A 5,136-nucleotide genomic window follows, 5' to 3' on the forward strand; every position below is an offset into this window, starting at 1 on the left:
CGACCCTCAGACAGGCATAGCCCCGGGAGGAACCCGGGACCGCAAGATGCGTTCGAAGTGTCGACTATCAATGTGTCCTGCAATTCACACTAATTCTCTCAGCTACCTGCATTCTTTATCGAAAAGCGAGCCAAGTGATCCACTGCCAAGAGTCACAGGCAACTTTTGGAAAATGTTCGCCCACCTGCGGTCACAGGAGAGGCGGGAGGAAGGTGACGCCGTCCATCCACCGCCTGCGCAGCGAGACCGCCCGGGCGCCCCGTTCAAGGCTTCCCCTCTGGGAGTCAGACTGCACCCTTGGGAGAAAAAAAACATTACCAGGCGCTTGGCCTGGGAGTCGCAATTGGGCGAGAAAGGGGCTCCCAGTGCGACAGAAGGAGGCAGGCCCGCAGCTTCCGGTCCCTCCTGGAGTAACCGGCAGGGACCACGCAAGTCTTCAAACTCCTCGGTCGGGCACCGGGTCGAACCGGGTACCTGGCAACGAACGAGGGTCGCTCCATCTGCATGTCAGCCATCTGTCACCGGGTGGCCCTGAGCCATGCCTGCGGGCTGGCTTGTTCAGCCCACCCCACCCTTGCCCGGGTTGGAGGCACTAGAAGGGAAGAGCCAGGGGGCTCCTCATCCCACACGCCTCCCCTCACAGGCCCTCGGCCCCTTCTCTTCCGGGTCACCCTGCTACGAAAGAAGGGCCACTCCTCAGTCACCTGGATCCCGTCAGGCTAGGACATAGGCGCCGGAGGGCCCAGCCAGCAGCAGGGCCTTTTGAGGGGGCAGGTACCAGCCTGATGATGCACTGCCCTTCGGTTTCCTCCCCCACCACGGGTGTCATGCCGGTGGAGCTGGGGTTCTATCTCAGGAGGGCCTACTGCTGTGACCCTCCCAGAGAGGGACAGGGGACGGGGCCCACCCCCATCCCCGGTCCTTTGCGTGTCGGTTGGGTCCTCCCCGGTCAAAGAGGCCCGCCGATGGCCCGGTCCTCACCCGAGCACCACATGCGGCCACAGACTTCTCCACCGGCCGGGGCATGCCAGGGCAGAGCCAGGCCCTGTGCTGTGGTTCTGAAAAATCTGGATTCATATTATAGTATTGGACTCGAGAATAAAAAACTTCGTCGAAATAGGACGAATTTGGTATCAAAAGACCGGAAATGACGAGTACATCAAGTACATGTATTTTCGGTATATTCGAGTGACAATTTCACCTCGAAATCGTCATTTACCTTCTGAACCCTTAGTTGCATGTTGCCCTCTAAATAGGCCTTAATCCAGTCGAATTTGATTCCACAAGGACACATACTCCTTAATCGACTTCTTCCTGACCCCAGTACAAGTTAGAACCATTGCCCCAGGCCGCGCTCGTTAGGTCAGTTCCCTCCCAGTGGCCAAGCAAGATAATATCTAGGCCCAACCGGCCATAAAGCCATTTCAGCACGCACACCTGCCATATCTCGCTCACATCTTTCTTCACTCCTTTTTCTCTCTTATTTTATGGTGGGGAGGTGACCATTTTTATTAGGGGTCCAGCGATATCTGATGAAATGTTGGGCCTTGCCGGATGATTTGTTACGGGCAGCACGACGTGAAATATGTACATGTCATCATGACTCTGCTTTCTTTTTGTAATCAGTAACCATAAATGAAATACCACGCACCCAAGGAATGTTTCGCCAAAGGGTAAATATTGTGTATAAGAAGAGAAGCCTAACTTTGTGAAAGTGTGCAGTCTCCTGAATATACTTGTATCGTACTTCTAGGACCCTGTCACCTTGGTTGCAGCCAATAAACGAATCTTTGACTTCACCTGGAAGACTCTGAAGTTTCTGTGGGTCTGACTCAGGAGAACCCGAGGTCTTTGGTGTGTTGATCCCCTGGCACCGCTGGGTTACCGGTTCGGTACCGGTTCCTAAAAACCCAGTACCTCATTTGGCGCCCAGCGTTGGGGCGATTCCAGTGGTACCAATCAGCCTGAAGATCGTGAGGAGCTTCGTGTGAAAATTCCGGAGGAGGGCCCACCACCTCATCGACCCCTGCATGTCGATGTGGTCCGAAGGTCTTTACTGCGAGGTTCCCCGCTTCTCGACGGCTACAAGGACTGCTGCCCTGGCTATCGCCCTGATGTTGGACCCTTGAAATTTTCGGTAGAGCGAAACGCTGAGACGAGTCTTCTGGTGAAGCCATCGATAATTTTCAGTTAAGTATAAGTGGAGCGTCTCCTAGTCCTTAGTTGGACTTACTTTGTGATATCTTAGAGATACATAAAGGTTTTTATTGGTTCTTGCAAGCACCATAACCGAAGGACTCGTGTTTTCACGAGCAATATCGTAATCGATAACTCCTTTGAAGTTTTGGAACTAGACTAGAGAAGAAGGATGCCTAGTCTTAGACTCGGAAATTTGTTTTGTCTTGGTAGTAATAATAGGGACTCCCGATTGGAGGACTCATGTCCGGTTCCTCCAGTTGGAACTCCGACTTACGAGCTGTACGCTAAACATGGGGTAGGCCCCATCGTTTACAACGAGGTATGGATTAAATACACTAGGAAAGACGGTGTTTTGAAATGGCCCCAATATGGTAGCTTTGATTCTGAAATCTTAGACAACCTTGAAGTTAAACTCTTCAAAAAGAAAGCCCGGCCGGCGATGTTTGACTCTTTCCGCATATGGCGCAAAGAAGCCAAACAAAAAGAAATTAAATTAGCTAAGAAAAATAAGAGAGAAGAGGGACTTTCAGTAATGCAAGCTGCCGTACAGTTTAAAGATAATGAGGAAGAGCAGATAAATGAACAATTGCACAGGCAACGTAAAATGGCAATAGATAAGTGCTATCCAGTTTTGCCGTCTCTTCAGCAAGGGACAGCAAAAGAGCGTGAAAAAGACCAATTAATGTCGCAATTGTTAACTTCACCACCGCCTTATGCGCAGAATGCTACAGCACCCCCGCAACCTTTAGTTGCACAAGCTGCGCCTCTGGCTCTTCCACAGCACCCACCAGCTGTTCTTCAGCTGGCTCCTACTTCTTCGGTGCAGCCTCCTCCAGGCCCACCGACCACTTCTGTTGCCCCTGTGTTTTCTACGATCTTGCCTACTGTACTTTCTACAAATGCCCCTTCTATGATTTTGCCTAGTACCACATCTATTATTCCTCATACCTCTTCTGCCATCTCTGCACCCGCTTTACCTCACCCCGTTCTTTCATCTGTTTGTTCTTCCGTTTCACCTTCCTTTCGGCAGAAAATGGCCAGTACTGTTACTAATCTTCTTTTACCACTTTTCGGGTCGCCTGCTACGACCCCTAACATAGGAAGAAGACAGTTGCGAAGTCAACTGCCTGATTATCAGGAGAGAGATTCCCTGAATAGTTTAGCTCGGAAATGGGTCTTGGACACTGCAAAATATGATTTACAGTCTGTCATGGAAGTTTTCCATCAATGGGAAACAGCGACACAGAGATATGTGTTCGAACAGATGTGTGTTTTTCTTTGCGAGGATTTAGAAGACAATGATCAGGATTGCCTCCCACAAGAGATGTGTCGTATAAGGTTTAAGTTTAGTCTGGGTATGATTGTAGGTCCCGATGTAGAAGAAGCAATTGAAATGCTATTATCACATCGAAGTAAGGGAAGTAGTTCTGGGTCACCATCAGAATCTAGTGCATCTAGTAGGAAAAAGGCACGACAATACCCTATGAGAGAAGTTCCCCCACAATGGAGAGAGGGTGACGCGACAGCTGTCCCACCTGTCCTGCCCCACTTCCACCGAGTATGGGTACATGTTCCATGGAAGCGAGCAGAAGTTTTAGCACTCAAACAAACACTACCAGACCCGCGTAAAAATCCTGCAGGCTACTATAAAGAATTGTCGCAAACTGCTGGATCATGTATTATGAATTTAGCCGATATCGATATGTTATTCGGGAACGTCGTTCCACAGCCTTTATGGGGAAAAATTCGTCATGAAGATCATGACCAGGAATTAGGTGACACGTGGGCTAATATTACTGTTGCAGACGCACGACAAGTTGGTGGTGCCAAGCCTGAGCCCCTGATAGCGGAACTACCTGGTAGGATAGTAGATTACATGAAGACAATAATGCCTGCGATACGTGTAAATTGGGATAAGTTATCTGCATGCAAGCAAAAGAAAGAAGAAACTGTGTCAGATTTCTTCACCAGATTTGAAGAAACATTCATTGACCACAGCGGTCAAGATATGACCACAGAAGGTGGCCAGAGATTGTTTGTCGATAAATTTGTGCACAATCTGCTTCCAGACTTGTGTAGAAAATTGAAAGATTCAGAAAGCTCTTGGGCAGTCTCATCTTCAGCCCAGATATTAGCTACCGCACAGTACTACGAGAATAGAGACAAGGATGAGAAAGATAAAGTAGAGAAGAAAACTAGAGAACTCAAAACGAAGGTTTTGCTACAGCAAGCCTATCCTCCACGTGGTGGTGGTAATAAAAATAATAATGGTCCGAATCACTACCGGAACACTTTTCAGCAGCCTCAGAGAAACTTGCAGAGATTCGATTACAATCAAAACCGCGTAGGTCCCAATCAGTGTTTATACTGCAAACAAGAAGGTCATTACAAATATGACTGTCCTGCCCTGCCACAACGAACAAACGAATTTTCTGGTGTAAGAGGTCGTGGTAGTCAGTAAGCGCCTAGAGGTAGAGGGCGTGGAAACACCCCTCAGGACGCACGTCCCCTTCCACCACAAAACTCTATGAACAGGTTTGACCAGCAAAATAACGTATCTGACAGGACAGCTCAATACTACGTCGATGAGTATTACACAGAAAATGAGCAGTGGGAGAATAACGATTGCTAGGACAGCCTTAGACGAAGAGAGGGAGTTGTTTCAGTTCCAGTAGATCAGAGTGGACCTTACGTTGAGGTGATTACATCGGGTGTGTCAGAACCTTTTCTGTTGGATACTGGTGCTACAAAGAGTTCTATTATGCACTCCAAACTCCCTGGCGCACCTTTGTCTGGCGAAATGAACGTTTCCGTAGGTTTTTCTGGCGCCCCGGTTAGAAATCCGATTTCTGACCCTTTATCTCTTTCTGTTGGTCCTTGTGAATTCGAAGCACCCCTTATTTTGACAACAGGTTGTGGTGAAAATTTGCTAGGATT

At 48.7% G+C, this 5,136-nt stretch overlaps 1 non-coding gene across 1 annotated transcript; it reads right to left on the bottom strand.

The window, feature by feature from the left end:
* LOC144774571 (5.8S ribosomal RNA) lies at positions 1-154 on the bottom strand. The gene has a single exon (XR_013600368.1). It is a non-coding gene; the product is annotated as a 5.8S ribosomal RNA (ribosomal RNA).
* Positions 155-5,136: the final 4,982 nt, after the last annotated feature.

Source organism: Lissotriton helveticus, chromosome 8 (assembly GCF_964261635.1).
Source record: "Lissotriton helveticus chromosome 8, aLisHel1.1, whole genome shotgun sequence".
In the NCBI taxonomy this organism is placed as follows: Eukaryota; Metazoa; Chordata; class Amphibia; order Caudata; family Salamandridae; genus Lissotriton; species Lissotriton helveticus.